The following is a 17,968-nucleotide window of genomic DNA, read 5'->3' on the forward strand; positions in this document are numbered from 1 at the left end:
TCCCAGCACTCGGAAGGCAGAGGCAGGTGGATCTGAGTTTGAGGCCAGTATGGTCTACAGAGCGAGTTTCAAAACAGGGAAGCCCTGTCTCAAAAAACAAAAAGCAACAACAATTCCATTATTTTTGCTTAATTTCCTGAGGTTAACATCTTTACTAGAGGTGGATCAGGTAACTTCTCAATAAGGAAAACCTGATTTAGGTGTCTTACGCCAGAAGAAAACTCTTCCTTTTCTATTTACAAAACTCAGCCGATCCTAGTAGCCTCTTAGAACACGACTGTATAAACCTCTAGCAACGTGTAGGCGTTCAAGAAATGGTAGTCGTTTCCTGCAGAAGAGAGTTGGTAATGCAGAAAGCAATCCGCATTTGGCTACAATGAAGTCTCGGGGCCTTCAGCGGGAGGACGTTCTGGGTGTCTGGGTTCGGCGGCTGGCCGTTGGCGTTTTCCCGCGCAGAGGGCAGGGCGGAGCGCCAGTCCTGCAACGTGGTAGCTAGACCTATTCTCTGGCAGAACTACACCTCCCAGTAGGAACCACGCTGGTTCGCTTGGAAGATGGCACCCATTGGTACTAGCTCGGAAGCTAGCCATATGGTGCTCGAAGGAGCCAGAGTCAGGAGTTGGACCTAGGAGCTCGCTGAGAAAAGACAAGACTTTTGCTGCGCAGCACTCTGGGAGTTGTAGTTCGCTCCCGCAACGTCTAGAAGCCAGGCTTGCTTTGAGTGGCCGTACCATGCCACGTGACGACAGAGACGCACGCATCGAGTATCTTGCAGTGTTTTTGAGGTCATCATAGCGCGACAGCACGCTTTAATAGTGGGTTCTCTATAGGCGGCGGCTAATACGACCCCGAAACTCCGACCACAAGCAATGCCAGCATCCCTGCCGCCTCCACATACTCCCTCTCGCTCAGCTCCCAGAGCTGTATTAGCCAGCAGGGTAACCCGGTTTAAGCTTCAAGTACTGGCTCCGCCCTCTCCCGTGACGTAGGGATCACGTGACGGGCAGGGCCGCCTCTGCCGCCGCCGCCGCTTTGTAAGAGGCACATTGGCAGGTAACGAGCGGCGGCGGCGGCGGCGGGTCCCGAGTTCAACGAGAGCAGCAGCGGTAATTGCCACCCTGTCCCCTTCAGTCTCTTTTCCAGAGCCCTGAGCCCTTCAGTGTATGCTTTCTGGATCTGGGCTAAGATCTTCTGAACTCCCAACCGCCTTTGGGATGCCCCAGCGTCTACCCGGGGGAACCGGGCCGAGCTTCCCTCGCTGGCTTCATGTTTCCGTAGCGTGTCCAGGCCTAGGAACTCTCCTTCCTCTCCCGCTCAGGTTGCCCTGTGCTTCCTGCACCCCCCCCCCCATCTTAGTTGGCCGGCCCCACCCAGCCCCAGGGGGCGCCTTCCCCTCCCCCCCTTTGGGTTTTTATCCTGGAGGGTGTGGTTTTCTCTCCCACCTCAGTCCCTGCGTGTTGGCTAGATCTCCTCCGCCACGCTGTCGCCCCATCCTGACCACCTTTCCGCTTTCTAATCTGGCGCCGGTTCTGGGACTGGTCTTAGAGCCCAACTTGTGCGCTCTAGTCTCTCTCTACTTAACCTGAAGGCACAGTTCAATTTTACTACTTTTCATTCCTAAGTCTTTGGTGTTAGTTGAAACTCAAGTTTTCTTCCTCATGCCCTGTTCTTGAAGTCTGGTTGTGTCATAGTTTATTTTTTCTTTAATGGGAGTTAAGAGTGCTTGTGAACTGTAAAGCGTGCTGTTAGAAATTCAAATACTAATTCTGTAGCCTGGTGCGTTCCAACTGGTAAGTTTTTCTTACCAGTTTCTTTATCACTTTACTGTTCAGCTTTCCCACCTTTCCCCCTGCATTTTCAGTTTTAGTTGCCCAGACATATCAACTGTCACCACTCAGGACTTTCTCTCTTGGTGTTGGTCTTGGAATTCTTCCTGCTGTTTCTTGCTTTAACATAATTTCATAGTTTACTACCACTTCTACGCCTTTCTACTTTGTTTCCAAGGTCCACATTCTGCCTACTTTTTACTTTTCCCCAGCAATTGTGTACAGTAACAATTGGAGCTTTAGATGATTCCATGAGGTACCCAGAGATCATCTTTTATTTGGAGAGCATGCCTTTTTTGGGGGCATTTTTGAGAGAAGGTTACATTACCTAGCCAAAGCTGGTTTTTCAACTCAAGATCCTCTTGGCTCTGTCTCTTACTTACTGTGTTTCTTTCTCTCTCTTCTCTCTCTCTCTCTCTGTCTCGATAGTTTTAGGAGACAGGATTTCTTCATGTCACAAACCTGGCTGTCCTGGACTCGCTTTGTAGACCATGCTGGCCTTGCACTCACAGAGATCCAACTGCCTCAGCCTCCCAAGCACTGGGATTAAAGGCATGGGCTTTAAACTTGGCTCAGTCTTTCTATGCTGAGATTCAAGTTGCATGGATTACAGGCAAACAGTACTGTGCTTGGGTACAATGACCTTTCTCTCTCTCTCTCTCTCTCTCTCTCTCTCTCTCTCTCTCTCTCTCTCTCCTTCTTTCCTTCCTTCCCTTCCTTCCTTCCTTTCTTCTTTCAGTGAATAGCGTTTATCTATAACTCTTCCATTGTAAAGCCTTTTCCTTTTTCTGTCTTTTTTTTTTTTTTTTAACTCCTACCAATGGGCATGCCAATACCCCCTCTGAATTGTTTGTCATCGTGGTTGTTGTTTTGTTTTAAATCTCCAGTTTTAAACCATCCAAGAAAGGGTTTCTCTGTGTGGTCTTGACTGTCCTGGAACTCACTCTGTAGACCAGGCTGGCCTCAAACTCAGAAATCCGCCTGCCTCTGCCTCCTGAGTGCTGGGATTAAAGGTGTGTGCCACCACTGAACTTGAGAGATCCTTGTCTCTGCCTTCCAAGAGCCAGGCTTAAAGACATGAGCTACCACCATCTGGTGCTTGTTCTTTATAGTGTTGGTTTTTTTGAATAAAGGTAGAAGAGAGGTGACTATCATGGCTAAGTTCTCCTGTAGTGTAGCATCGACATTGAGCTGGTTCTTTGGTATGGTCTTTACCTATTTTAGGAAAAAAATAAATTCTACTCTTTGGAGGTGTTCCAATATATCTTGTCTGCCTTCAGGACCTCTTGGCTAGGGCCGTTTTCCAGTTGCCTTGAGATTTGTCTTACTGGGCAAAGGTGTTTAGTTTCCCATTCTACACTTGCTTGCTGTGTTATGTTCTTGCCTGATTTTTCCTACTTAGGGTTCATTTAGGTTCTGTAAGCGATGCCTCCTCTTACCCCCAGTGGGTGACCTGTATGCTTCTCACACTTCTGATCCCTCCCCCATTTGTTTCTTTGCTGCCGCTGACCTTCAAAAACTAAACATTTCAGAAAAAGGGAGATTGTTTTGTTTGAAATATGGGTGGAAGTAGTAACATAGCAGAGAATGAGGCCATGAGAAAGGATTGTGGTAATTGCTTCTCTGGCTTGTTTCCGGCTGCTTTGGTTTCTTCTGGTCTCTCTATATATGGATTGGGCTAGCCATGATCCTATGGAACTTCCTTTAGAACTACTTTATTTACTTCTGGTAACTGTGAAGTGCTCATCAGGAGCCTATCTTAGTATTAGTTTGAGTAAGTTTTATTGTTTTGGGGGAAATGATGGAAGAACATGGCTACAAGAATGAGTTTACTGCCGGGCAGTGGTGGCTTTATTCCCAGCACTTGGGAAGCAGAGGCAGGTGGATTTCTGAGTTTGAGGCCAGCCTGGTCTACAGAGTGAGTTCCAGGACAGCCAGGGCTACACAGAAAAACCCTGTCTCGAGGGGAAAAAAAAAAAAAAAGAATGAGTTTATTTAAATTAATGCATATTTGAGATGAAGCTTTAGCCAAGATACATAGCAAGCTTACCTCCAAATCTCTGCCCCAGTCTTGAGGGCTGGGATATATAGGCACATGGCATACTATTCTGGACTTGTTTTAGGTTTTGGTGTTTACCCTTTAAGGATATAAAATCCATCTAGAAAGTATAATCCTAACTTGCAGTGTAGACGGGTCTAAAGTGATTTTACTTTCCATTGTTAGCCTTGACATTGTTTTTGTTTGAAACAGGGTCTGCCTGGGAGTGCAGCTTTGATGTTACTGTGTAGCCAGGTTGGTTTCAAATTCATCGTATAGCCACATACTTGTTGCACTCCTGTTGTTTAGATGCCTGAGTGCTTCATTACATGTCTGTGCTGCCATGCTCATCTTCTGATAAGAGTGTTCCAGCTATTTTGTTGTTTGTAAAATGGGGAGTGGAGATGAAGTCAAAGGAACATGTCACCAAAAATCCTGTTGTAGTTTTACAAGTTTTCACCAAGAAATCCATCTTTTTAAAAAGTCAACCAAATTAATTAGTTCCCAGTTCTCACAGTCAGAATATTTTAGGCTTATGTTTGTGTTGTTTTTGCCTTAAAAAAAATTGTTTTATGTATATGAGTACACTGTAGCTGTCTTCAGACACACCAGAAGAGGGCATCAGGTCCTATTAGAATTGGTAGTGAGCCACCATGTGGTTGCTGAGAATTGAACTCAGGACTTCTGGAAGAGCAGTCCGTACTCTTGGGTTTTTCGAGACAGGGTTTCTCTGTGTAGCCCTGGCTGTCCTGAAACTCACTCTGTAGACCAGGCTAGTGTAGATTCATCTGCCTCTGCCTCCCAAGTGCTGGGGCAGTCAGTACTCTTAACTGCTGAGCCATCTCTCCAGCTCCCACCCTTTTTTATTTTTAAATAATCTTTTAGGCAGTGCTTTTTCCAGAGTTACCTTTGCTTTTCCTTTATTGATTTTGGAGGGTGGGCGGTACTGGTGATTGAATTGAGGATGTACCCTGCAACAGAGCTATATCCTGAACTTCCTGTACCTTTTAGTGAAAGGAAACAACATGTTGAATATACTGTCTTTTTTTTTTTTTTTTTTTTTTTTTTTTTTTTAAATTCAGGATCTTGTCTGCCTTGAACTTGATAGGCCCATGGATGAGCTTAAACTGACTTTCCTACTTCCACTTTCACCTGTTACAGGTCCACATGCGCCTGTCTGGAAGTCTTTGATGAGGCTTTGAAGACCAGGTTTTGTGAGTTTTTGGCTGAGGAACATAGTTGCTTGTGGACGGAAGTGAATTTGAGTTGGTACCCTATTAAGTATTTGGAATTGAGGCAGGGAACAGGACTTGTGATAAGCAGTGAATGTTTTGGTTAATAGACAGTAACCTCCCTTTAAAAGTTGGTAGAGCTGGGTATGGTGGTGCATTACTTTAATTCCAGGGGTTGGGACTTGAGAGGCAAAGGCAGGAGGATGTCTGTGAGTTTGAGGCCAGCCTAGTTTACAGAGCATTCCAGGACAGACTGAGCCATACAGAGAAACCCTCCCTTGGGGTTATGGAGAGGTAGCTCAGTTTCAGAGCACTTGCTGCTTTTCAAGAGGACCCGACTGAACTCCCAGGACTCACATGGTGGCTCACAGCTGTCTGTAACACTCCAATTCTAGATCTGATGCCCTTTTTTGACCTTGGACACCAGTCCTCTGTTGGGATGAATGGAGATACATGCAGGTGAAACACCAATACGCATTTAAAACAAAACAAATCCTTGTAGGCCAGTGAGACGGCTCAGTGGGTAAAGGTACATGCTTCCACGTCTGCTGCCAGAGTTTGATCCCGGGACTCCACATGGTAGAGAGACTAGACTTCAGCTAGTTGTCTTCTAACCTTCACTCACACACTGTGACATGTGTTTACATACACGAAAAATAATGTTTTAAAAAAGTTGTGGGGGGGGCAGAGATGGAGAGATCACTCAGTGGTTAAGAGCACTAACTGCTTTTCAGAGGCCTGGAGTTCAAGTCCCAGCAACCACATGGTGGCTCACAACCATCTGTAAGGGGATCTGGTGCTCTCTTCTGGCATGCAGATATATATACAGATGGAGTACTCATATACGTAAAATAAATAAATGTTAAAAAATAAAAAAGTTGTTAGGAATATGGAGGTGTGGGTGAGCTTCCTGCCTAAGAACAAGGCTACATCTTCAGCTACAAGAAAAAAAAAAGATGTCTTTCTTTACTTAGACATCTAAAACTTGTTTCTGAAGCTTAAAAATTAATATTTTTCGGGGGCTGGAGAAATGGCTGAGTGGGGTAAGAGCAGTTGTTGGTCTTGCAAAGGTCTCAGGTTCAATTCCCAGCACTCACATAGTAGTTCACAACCATCCAGAACTCCAGTTCCAGATGATCCAGTTCTCTCTTCTGACTGTCTAAGGCACCAAGCACACACGGGGCACATAGGTACACACAGGCAAAATACACACAAAGTGAAATTTGAAAATCTAATAAAAACAATTTTCTTTCAAAAATTTTTTTAATTTTTATAAATTTATTTATTTATTTATTTATTTATTTATTGTATATGAGTACACTTTAGCTGCCTTTAGACACACCAGAAGAGGGCATCAGAACCCATTACAGATGGTTGTGAGCCACCATGTGGTTGCTGGCAATTGAACTCAGAACCTTTGGAAGAGCAGTCAGTGCTCTTAACCACTGAGCCATCTCTCCAGCCCTCTTTAAAAATTTTTAAAGATTTGTTTTTATGTATATGAATGTTTTGCCCATCTGTATACTGTGCGGGTGCCTGGTGCCTACGGAAGTCTTAAGGGTCATCTGAACCAGTAGTGCTGGTGTTACAGATGTTTGTGAGCCACCATATTAGTGCTGGGAGTCAAACATGGGTCCTCTGCAAAAGCATCAGTGCTCTGAATGCTGAGCAGTCTTGCCAGCCTCAAGCGTATTTTAAGAAATTATTTGTAGAGGAGAAGCTTTCTGATTTTCTTCATCTTTTTTTTTTTTTTTTTGGACTGGGTTTTTGTTGGATAGCCCAGCTGACATGGAACCTACTCAGTAGCTGAGTTGAGGGTGGTCTTAGGCTCCCTTGTGCTGGCTGAGTTTAAAGGCAAGTGCCACTGCACCTGGCTTAAATGTGCATTTTTAAGGCCTCATATCTGGATGTGGAACATATCTGTACACACCTGTAACTCCGGCCTGTAATCCCAGCAGGAGGTTCTTCATAAATTTGCTGATGCTTTGTCTGCATTTCGAGTGTCAGCCATGGCTGTATAGTGTCAAAAAAGCAAACCAAAACAGAAACTTATTCTCTTGTCCCAATACTTTTCCAATGAAAATCTTACCTTTTAGAGTGCATATGGTAGTCAAAGATAACCTAGGTATCTAAGCTTAGTTCTCATATTTGTGAGACTGAAAGATATGTTGGGTTTTAGTGTGCTGTCTTAAGAAGCATGTTAGGATAATTACAATCTTTTTAAAAATTTACTTAATGTATGTATGAATACTCTGTCTTATGCTCAATAGAAGAAAGAATCATATCCCATTACAGATAGTTGTGAGCCACTATGTGGTTCCTGGGAATTGAACTCAGGACCTCTGGAAGAGCAGCCAGTGTTCTTAACCACTGAGCCATCTCTTCAGCCCTGACAATTACGATCTTAACCGTATATCACAGTGAGGCTGGGGTTGTCAGTATTCTCAGGTTAAGTTCAGTGAGTATTTGGAGTGTCTCTTTGTCCAGGAGGTAAAGGAAGAAAAGAGTGTTGGGGTTGCAAAGGAAATGGGGAAGAAAGTGGAATTAATAGCAAAAACTATCCAGCAATTCTGAACCATCAAACTTTTTTCTCATTTGTTTTTTAAGTGTGCTTACTTATTTGTGTGTGTATGTATGTGGGTATGTGAACGTGTGTGTGCACCTATGAGAAGGCCTAAGAGCTGGAGTTGTAGGCAGGGATGAGCTGCCTGATAGAGGTCCTGGGAACTGAACTTTGGTTGTCTGCAAGAAGAATATCTTCTCCTAACTGTTGAACTGTCTCTGGCCAGAGTGATCTGTAGCCCTTGGTTTGTTTGTTGTGTTTTTGTTCTTGTTTTGTTGGTGGTGTTGAGACAGTTTCTCTATGTAGCCCATGCTATCCTAGAGCATATGTAGGCCAGGCTGGCCTTGAACCTCCTGAGTGCTGGGATCAAAGGCTTGTGATCATTCCTGGTTTTTATTTATTTATTTATGTATTTATTTTTGAGGCTGGATTTTAGTATATACCTCTGGCTGGCTTGAATTGAAGCCTGCTGTGTAGACTAGGCTGGCCTCAAAGTTGCTGTAGTCCTTCTACCTCTGCTTCCTAAATACTTGGGTTAAATTCTTGGGCCACTGTGTCTGTGATTTTTTTTTTTTTTTCCCTACATTCTAGATAGCTGTCAAGGATGGATGGCTCTGAGCTATGTATGGAGGTTCAGGTATGTTGTGGCGTTCCTCCTGCCTGTCTCACAAATGCAGGAGCAGAGGAGTGCTCCAAATAGTGAATAGTGGATTTCATAAGAATGGAAAGCAATTGTTCTCAACCTGTGTGTAAATTGTGACCCCTTGGGCGGTTTGTTGAAAGACCCTTTCACAGGGGGTTACCTCAGACCATTGGAAAACGAATTTATATTACTCTCCATAACAGCAAAATTATGAAATATCAACAAAAATGGTTTTATGGTTAGGAGTCACTGCAACATGAGCTGGGTTAAAGGGTTTACAGCATTAGGAGAGTGGAGAACCACTGCTCTAGATCTTTTGCTGAAGCTTAGTTTCCTGCTCGTGTTATTTATTAATTTGTCTTTAGAACCTTTCTAGATTAAAGTTCGGTTGTATATGCACAATTCAGTAATATCTTGTATTTCTGTTTACATGCACATTTAAAAAAAGTTTTAATTCTTTCATTTGTGTGTACATGTTTATGTAAGTATATGCTGTCTCTGTGTACCAGCATCATGTGTAGGTTAGCTCTCTTGTTTATGTCTTTGGGCAGCTGGAGTTAGAGGCATTTGTGAGCTACCCAATGTGGGTGCTGGAAACTGCAACACACACTCTTTAATTGCTGAGCCATCTCTCCAGTGTGGGTCTCTCCCACCCCCGCCACCCCACCACCCATTGAAAGACAATCTCACTGCACTCCTAGCTGGCCTGGAATTCTTGTATATCAACAGAGGTTCTTCTGAAGTGCTGAGAAAAGGCATGCTCCACTATGCCTATTTTATTATACAAAGTGTTTTTTTTTTTTTTTTTTTTTTAACTTTTTTTTTTAACTTTTTTTTTTTTTCCCAAGACAGGGTTTCTCTGTGTAGCCCTGGCTGTCCTGGAACTCACTCTGTAGACCAGGCTGGCCTCAAACTCAGAAATCTGCCTCTGCCTCCCAAGTGCCACTACTGCCCAGCTTAAACGTATTTTCATCTTAAATGTTGAGAGGCTGTAGCAGCATGAGGTTATAAAGAGTTCCAGGATAGTCAGAGCTACACAGACCTTGTCTCAAAGAAAGTAACATAAGGATGGCAGCGATGCAGCTCTGTGGTAGTGTTTGCTGAGACCTTCCTCAATTCTGCTCTATCACAGATTTCCTCTTTTAGAGTAGTGATTAGAAAATGTCCCTGCACACTAGGGTAACGCAGCTATCACCTGAGTCAAAAGCCTTGTCAGTTAAATGCCCATTTACTCTTTTATTACCACAGAAGATGGTAATGTGATAGAGCTAGCAGAATAAGATGTATCTAAACCAAGGAAGGTACTCTAGTGGTCAGGCGGAGTGGGGCAGGGGAGTGACAGGTCTGTGTGTTAGACTGTAGTGATAGTTGCAAAGCTAAGCAGATACACTAAGTCATTTAACTACATACTTAAAGTGAACTTTGTTTTGAACATACTCTACTATTCAAGCTTTTTAAACATTGTGAGATAAGCAAATGAAACAGATAAGCATACATTAATTCTGTAATTAATACCAGTTATAATCTTTTTTTTTTTTTTTTTTTTTTTTTTTTTTTTTTTTTGGTTTTTCGAGACAGGGTTTCTCTGTGTAGTCCTGGCTGTCCTGGAACTCACTCTGTAGACCAGGCTGGCCTCGAACTCAGAAATCCGCCGGCCTCTGCCTCCCAAGTGCTGGGATTAAAGGCGTGCGCCACCACCGCCCGGCTACCAGTTATAATCAAACATTAGAAGTCCATTAGCTTTTTTAGGTTCCCCACAGACTTGGGAAACAGTATTGATTTGACCAAGGTTTCTTAATCTCAAAATAAGTAGATTCCAGGACTATCTGACTTTTGACTATTGCTCTTGATCACACTGCTTTAGTACCTTGCCTGTCTGAAACACGGGCATCTGGGAGTAGAGCCAGGTGCTGGGTGATAAATCAAAGTAAGTAACTTTTTAGTATTTTTAACCCCTTTGTAGTGTAAAAGGCTATGTCTTGATCCTAGAAAAGGAATAGGGATGGGCTATAGAGGTGCTGGTGTCTTTGAGCTGTGTACTGTTCCACTAGACTTTTTACATCTATTTTTGCTATTGTATTATTTATTCTATATGGAGGCATTTAGAATTGGTTGCACTTGAGTTCTGAGATTAAATACAATAAGCTACTTTTCCTTTTAACTTTTCATTCTGATTTTGGTAGCTTTTGAATCAGCATGAATCCTTCTGCCCTCTGAAGTAGTTAGGCACATACACTGAGCATTTCGATTTCTCAAATGAGCTATACACGCCCAGCTCTAATCCAGCACAGCCTTGCCATACTAAGCTCTTGCTTTACCCAGAGCTATATCACCCCTAGGTAACTGCCGACGCTAGCAGAGCACACTGTGGCAAAGGGGACGGACATACTAAAGGACTGACTTCTGTGTTTCAGGAATGAGAGAACTGAATAGTGCTAAGAGCAGAGGAAACAGGATGGTGTTCTCTGTCTGAAAAGGCAAAGGAAGGATGTCTGAAGTTATACTGAGCAGTAGAGACAGATGCAAGAGTCGCAAGAGGGAAGACTGCTGACAGAATCCTGACCTGGGGTAGCATTTCTTCTGTAGGCAAGATAAAGTGGTGGAAACCAGGTCGAAGGTGAAGCAGGTGGTTAGAGAGGAATGGAGACAATGAGTGTATTCCTTAGGGAAAGAGCTTAAATAGTCATTGCTTATGACATTGAATATTTAGCTTCCAGTAGTGATTAAAGGAAAAACTCTTGAGCTTTTGATTTGAGGTTATCTGCACAGAGATAGCAGCTTAACAGGTATTTATAATTACCACTAGGAAATACTTTTTTCAGTAGTGGGATGAGATATTTCCTTATTTAAGGGATTTTGTGTTTTGGTGTTTTAGTGAGAGCTGGCACTGGTAGGTACATAAGTATCAGGTGTGTTAATGTTTAAATGGATCACATCACTTGATTGGTTCTTTATGTAACTTACATTTAAAGAAAAAAATAATGGTCTGGTGTCTGGTGTCAGTGGTGGCGGTGGCGGTGGTGGCGGTGGCCCACACCTTTAATCCAAGCACTCAGTAGGCAGAGCCAGATGGAATCTCTGTAAGTTTCAGGCCAGCCTGGTGTACAGATGGAGTTCCAGGACAGCCAGGGCTACACATAAAGAAATCCCCTCTTGAAAAACCAAAAGACAAAAAGAAAGAATTGGTTTTAGTCCAGTAAAATAGTAATAGAGGTGCCAATAGAATAAAAGCAATATCCTTCTAAAAAAATTGTAGCTTGGGCTGGAGAGATGGCTCAGCGGTTAAGAGCACTGGTTGCTCTTCCAGAGGTCCTGAGTTCAATTCCCAGCAACCACATGGTGGCTCACAACCATTTGTAATGGGATCTGATGCCCTCTACTGGTGTGTCTGAAGACAGCTACAGTGTACTCACACATAAAGTAAATAGATAAATCTTAAAGAAGCTCCTGAGAGGCAGAGGGAGGTGGATCTCTAAGTTCAAGGCCAGGCTTGTTTATAGAGCAAGTCCAGGAGCAGCCAGGTGTACCCAGAGAAACCCTGTGTTATGTTTTTGTGTGTGGGGGTTGTGGGGTGGAGGGTGGGCATTGGTCACCATAGCAGCAACCAGCAAATCATAGCTTTATTCTGGATTTGTGAGATTTGTGAGCAAAGTTAAAGAACTGACTAAAAACCCTGTAGGCTGAGTCAGGAGGATTGCTGAAACCTTGAGAGTAACTCACTATATCTAGGAAGTTCAGGGTAACCAGGGTACAAAATGAAACCTTGTCTCAACCATTCCAAAATTCAAACAAAAACCAAACTACAACAAAAAAACTCAAACTGAGAGAGAACTGTTTTAAGATAAAACTTTTTATTTGTTTTGATAAGACTGGTCTCAAGACTTCAGGCTGACCCTGAACTCACTGTGTAGCTAAGAATGACCTTGAATTTCAAATCTACTTCCCACATAGTCTAGCACTACCACACCTAGTTTAGGTGGTTTTGCCGAAGAAACACTGGACCTTGGGCACACAAGGCAAACATTACCCACTGAGTTACATCCCTAGTCCTTCACTTTTTGATGGTGTCTTAATTTTTGGAGACAAGGTATTGCTATTTATGTAGCCTGTGTTGGCCTTAGTATATGATTCTTCTGTTTTAGAAGCATGAACTGCTTCTGACAAGGTAGCGGTTTTACAGCTCATTTGGTAGAGTGCTTGCCTAGCAGGTAGAGGCAGCCTTGGATTTGATCAAGCCAGATTTGCTACAGTTCCTAGCTTTATAGTACTATCTATAGATTATATACTTTTGTGTTGAAGTAGCTTTCTCCCCAGCCCCTCACCTCTTTATGGGAATCAGGATCTCACTCTGTAGCCCTGGCTGGTTTAGAATTTTATACGTAGACCAGATTGGTCTTGGAATCATGCTTCTGCCCGCTTCTACGTCCAGAGGGTTGGGGTTAAAGGTAGGTGCCTCCAAACCTGGATTAAAATTGAACTTTTAATCAATTTGTGGGGCTTTTGAAATGATGAGTAAGGATACTTGCTGCTAAGCCCAACAACCTAAGGTAAGTATCGATCTTTGACCTTCATATGGCCACTCATGCATGCCTGCACCACACACAATGAACAAGTGGATGTAAAAACTAAGTTGTGAAATGTTTGTAGTTTTATGACAGTTTAGTGCCAAGTTTTCACATGGTTCAAGCAGAGATTGGGGGTAAAAATGACAACTTGAATTATTTGGGTGATGTGTTTGGTTCTTCTGCAAGAATCAAATTTTTTCCCTTTGTTTTGGTAGGAATTAACTCCAATGCCTTACATAGAGACTTTACCGCTGAGCTATGTGCAGTGCTGCCAGTTGAAGACTGAGGTTTTGTCTTTGTAAAAATAGAGTTGAAGTTTCAGCCACTCAGCAGTGATACCCAATTTGTTAGAGCAGAATGACTAGAATGAATATTATTTAGATATGAACATAATAAGTTGAGATTGGAGGGATGTCTCAGCCATGTTCACATCAGGCACACGGTGCACAGACATACATGCAGGGAGAAAATAAATGAAAAAAAGAAAACATCTTTAAAAACTGACAATAAGTTTCTGTGAGATGGTAGGTGATTGTCTTCAGTGCAGTGGATGCAGAACGATGTGCCTGAGTCAGTGCCTGTCACTGGGGTTTAGAAAGAAAATACTAAATGGAGAAGGGTACTCGCTTTCTTTCTTTTTATAATTTTTATTCCGTGTGCATTGCTGTTTTGCCTGCATGTATGTGTATGTGCAGGTGTCAAATCTTCAAGTTACAGACAGTTGTGATCTGCCATGTGTTTGCTGGAAATTGAACTTGGGTTCTCTAAAAGAGTCAGTGCTCTTAATGGCTGAGCATCTCTCCAGCCCATGTTTTGAGACAGGGTTTCTCTAGCTCTGGCTGTCCTGGAACTTGCTCTGTAGACCAGGCTTACCTGGAACTGAAAGATCTGCCTTCCTCTGGGCTCCTGAGTGGTGAGATTAAAGGTATACATCACCACCACTGGGCTCCCACTCCCAGTCCTCTTGGGCCTTCCCCTTTTAAAGACAGATTTTGTCACTGAACCTGGAACACTCAAGATTTAGTTGGACTGGCAGGCAAGCCTAGGGACTTTTGTGTCTCCACCTCCATAGTGCTATGATATACAGGCCCTGATTTTTTGCAAATGGGTTCTGAGGATCAAATATGGGTCATATGCTTATTAACCCCAAACTATTACCTCAGTCCCTTGTACCCTTGCTATCCTGGAACTCACTGTGTACATCAGGATGGCCTCAAATTCAGAGATCCTCCTGCCTCTGCTTCTCAAAATGCTGGGATTATGTGTCCAGCACAGTGCCCAGCAGGGCAAGCATATTTCTGCCTCTTCAGGCTAGGATTGTAGGCATCATGTACCACCATGCTCGGCAATACTGTATTTTAGAAAGAATTTATATTGAAAAAGGATGGGACCAAAAATTTTTGTGCCCAGCATGATGGCACAGGCCTTCAGTCACAGTACTTGGGAAGTAGAGGCAGGTGGATCTCTATAAACTAAAGGTCAGCCTGGTTTATATAGGGAGTTCCAAGAGACGAGAAACTGATACTCGGTCCTTCTTTTACTTTTGTCTTTAGGGGAATGAGACAGTGTGTGCTTAGGCCAATGAATGCTTGCAGACAGGAAGACAGTTTCTTAATTATCAGGGGAATCCATTCTGTAACTTGGTGAAACTCAAACTAAGGTCTTTATAGTGAAAGATTGCTCTGTAATGATAGGGTTAAAAATACCCTTTCTACTTTTAAAAAAGGTCTCTGAATCAGTGATTTAAAACAGTAAAGATGTCTAAGAAATGCATGACAGGAAAAGCATTTGAAAAATTGCATTGTCCTTAGGTTTGGAATTTTAGTTTTGGAAAGTAGCCATCTCATGCTGCCCAGAAGTTATGCAGACATAACTTCTGCCACTTTGAGAAACCAGCCAAGGAAAAGGAAACAAAAACATGATAAATTTATGTTAGGAAAGCAAGTTCTTAGATAATGTCTTCAAACAGACTTGGAAATATATCCTTTATTACTCGTTACACAGTTATAATAACCGATGAGTCAGAAAAAAATAGTGTTTTTTTTTTTTTTTTTTTTTTTTTTTTTTCAGACAGAGTTGCTCTGTAAACAAGGCTGGCCTCAAATTCACAGATTTACCTGCCTCTGCCTCTCAAGTGCTGGGATTAAAGGCATGTGCTCCCATGCCCTATTTAAAATTAGTATTTGTAACACTCCATTGTCAAGGAAAATACTGCATCATCTGTCCATCTATCTGTCCATTCGTCTGTCTATTTGAGGCAGGGTCTATGTAGTCCTGGCTGTCCTGGAACTATGTACACCAGGTTGGCCTTAAATTCTTGGAGGCCCCATGCCTCTGCTTCTTCAGGCTAGGATGGAAGGCAGCATGTACCACCATGCTTGGTGATACTGTCTTAGAAAGAATTTTTACTGTAAAAGGGTGGGACCAAAAATTTTGGGCCCAGCATGGTAGTACAGGCCTTTAATCACAGTACTTGGGAAATAGAGGCAGGTGGATTTCTGTGAACTAAAAGGTCGGCCTAGTTTACATTGGGAGTTCCAAGCCAGCTAAAGCCTACATTACAAGACAAGAGGTTTGATTGATTGATTGATTGATTGAGAAATTTAGTACATGGGAGTGTGTACTTCTACAAGTGTATGCTTCCACGAGTGAGTGCTTGCATGCACCATGAGACACATGTAGAAATCAGAGAGAACCATGTGTGTCTCAGTGACTGAACTGAGGTTGTCAGGCTTGGTGGCAAAGTGCCTTTACTTGTTGAGCCATTTTGCTGGCCCTGCTTTTTATTTTTGAGATAGGTCTAACTGTGTACCCCAGGTGAGCCTGGAGCTTATCATCTTCCTGCTTTCAAAGTCTCTTGAATGCTAGGGTTCCTTTGAAGTTTACTATCATATCCATAATATTGATAACTCAGATTAACAGGATAAGTGATGTGCTATACATTTTAAGATTTATTTTTGTTACCATGTGTATCTTTGTATGTTGGTGCCTGCAGAGGTCACAAGAAGGTGTCAGATCCCTTAAAGCAGGAGACACAGGTGGTTGTCAATAACTGTCTTTATGTGCTGGGAACTGAACTGTGTCCTCCAGGAGTAGTAAGTACTTTTAACCACTCAGCTGTCTCTCCAGCTCCAACATGCTATAGTAGTTGTGATGCTACTTTGCTTTTTATGTGTAGCCATCACAGTGATGCAAAGAGCCTTGGATGTGTAGTCACTAAGCTGTTTATTTGTTCAGAGAATGGATCTTTCTTTGTAGCTGTGATTGGCCTACATATATCAAGCTGTCTTCAGACTTGTGATCCTTTTATCTCAAGGCCCCAAGACTTACAGGCATGGGCTTATAGACAGTTGCCACCTGAGCCACTATGCCTGGTTTGCTTACTTTTTGAAGATAGGGTCTGAAACAGAGGCTGGCCTGCATCTTAATGTGTAGCTTAGAGTGACTTCATATTCTATTTGTTTTGTTTTTTAAGATGGTTTCTTTGTATAACAGCCTTGGCTGTTCTGGAACTTGCTTTGTAGACCAGGCTGGCTTCAAACAGGCTCTCCCCCCCCCCCCCAGTACTGGGGTCAGTGCTGCCATATTCTTGGCTATGCTAATGACAATACCATCTGGATATTTTTTGAGAAGTGTTTGTCTGAATGACTAGAAAGCACAAGGGTAATTTTGGGTTTGGGTATGTGCATGCTGGGACTTGAACCCAGGCCTCAAAGGTCCCTCATGCATACAGGAGGAGCACTATATTATACTTGATAGGGCCTGTGAAATGCTGTGTGTAATATGGGCTTTTTTTGTTTGAGACAGATCTGTTAGAAATAAGGGTAAAGATTAGTTATGAATAGTGAGCAGCCTTTCAAGGGGAATTGGAGGACAAAGAATCCTTGATAGCTGCTAGGTTAGAGCTCAGTGGTATAGAATGGTTGCCTAGCATATCTGAACTCCTGGATTTGATTCCTAGCACCATGAAAGACTGGAGCAATAAAACAACAGTAATTAAAAAGTGAGGCCCCGAGCTGAGAAATTGGGCAGCAATGGTTGCATGTATGGAAGCCACAGGCAATGAGATGCTTTGCCTGCTCTGACCTTCGGTAACTGGAGAGAATGTGACTGCCAAGTAAAATCTGATGTCTTCTAATGTTCAAGAGTTCACCCCCACCATTCCTTTTCCATGGGCAGGTTATAAGCACAGCTCAGCTGATAGCACTGTGTGGGTGTGGGGAGGTCATCCTTGTCCACCAGCTGCTGGAGGCCTGACCCTGCCCTCTGCAGCTGTGGAGAATAAAAGTATCAGCTTGGTCAGCTCTTGGCATTGGAGCACTAGCAGTTGAGCCTCATAATTGAGTGTTTGGCACCCCCCTTGCCTTGTTCTCTCCCAGATCTGCAGTGGCAATTTCTTCTTGCTGCCTGTTGTGGACTTTTTAAACCAGTAGAGATTCTTTACTATTTTGATTTCACCTGCAAAAAAAGATTGAGAAGAATGGGTTCTGATAGAAAAAGCAAGAATGCAGATTGGAAATTAAATGAAATAAAACACAACTAATCACAAGAGTACAACAATGTAGGGAGTCGTTGTTGGGTATTTGAAAGGCCATGGAGCTTAGTGGAATTCTGGCCCAGACTAGATCCTTGCAGTTAGGGATGAGTTTCAGATGACGTCACAGGAACTGCCTCATAGAGGGAAGCCAAGTTGGAAACTATTGTATTTTCATAATGGAACATCTGACTATGAGATACTGCTTAAGAGCACAGACTAGGGAGCCAGATGGGTTTGGATCCTTTATGTTGTCACTCAATGAAAGGCGACTCTGTGAAATGGGAGTAATATGTACTGAGAGAGCTAGAAGTGTGCTTTAATACTCTAAAGCTCTTAAAGGCCATGCCTACAGTTTTAATACTTTAGAGGCTGAGGCTGCAGGACATTGATTTCTTGAGGGTCACCTGGGCCACGTATCCAGTATGATGCTTCATAGTAAGTACCAGGCTATCTGAGATCTTAAAGTAGTATCTGCCACATAGTAAAACAATGTTTACTGCTGTTACTTACTTGTTTTAGAATTGTGGGGAAGAATGTATGCCTAGGATCATCCTTACCCAAGAT

At 42.9% G+C, this 17,968-nt stretch overlaps 1 protein-coding gene across 2 annotated transcripts in view; it reads left to right on the plus strand.

The window, feature by feature from the left end:
• Positions 1-974: 974 nt before the first annotated feature.
• Positions 975-17,968, plus strand: part of Ubap2 (ubiquitin associated protein 2) — an 82,854-nt gene continuing 65,860 nt past the window's right edge. Inside the window, exon 1 of one of the 2 annotated variants that reach the window (XM_076935161.1) lies at positions 975-1,053. The gene's annotated coding sequence lies outside the window, so the exon portion shown is untranslated. Of the gene's footprint in view, positions 1,107-17,968 lie in introns of both variants that reach the window. The other variant, XM_034502435.2, reaches the window with a different exon arrangement.

Source organism: Arvicanthis niloticus, chromosome 5 (assembly GCF_011762505.2).
Source record: "Arvicanthis niloticus isolate mArvNil1 chromosome 5, mArvNil1.pat.X, whole genome shotgun sequence".
Lineage (NCBI taxonomy): Eukaryota > Metazoa > Chordata > Mammalia > Rodentia > Muridae > Arvicanthis > Arvicanthis niloticus.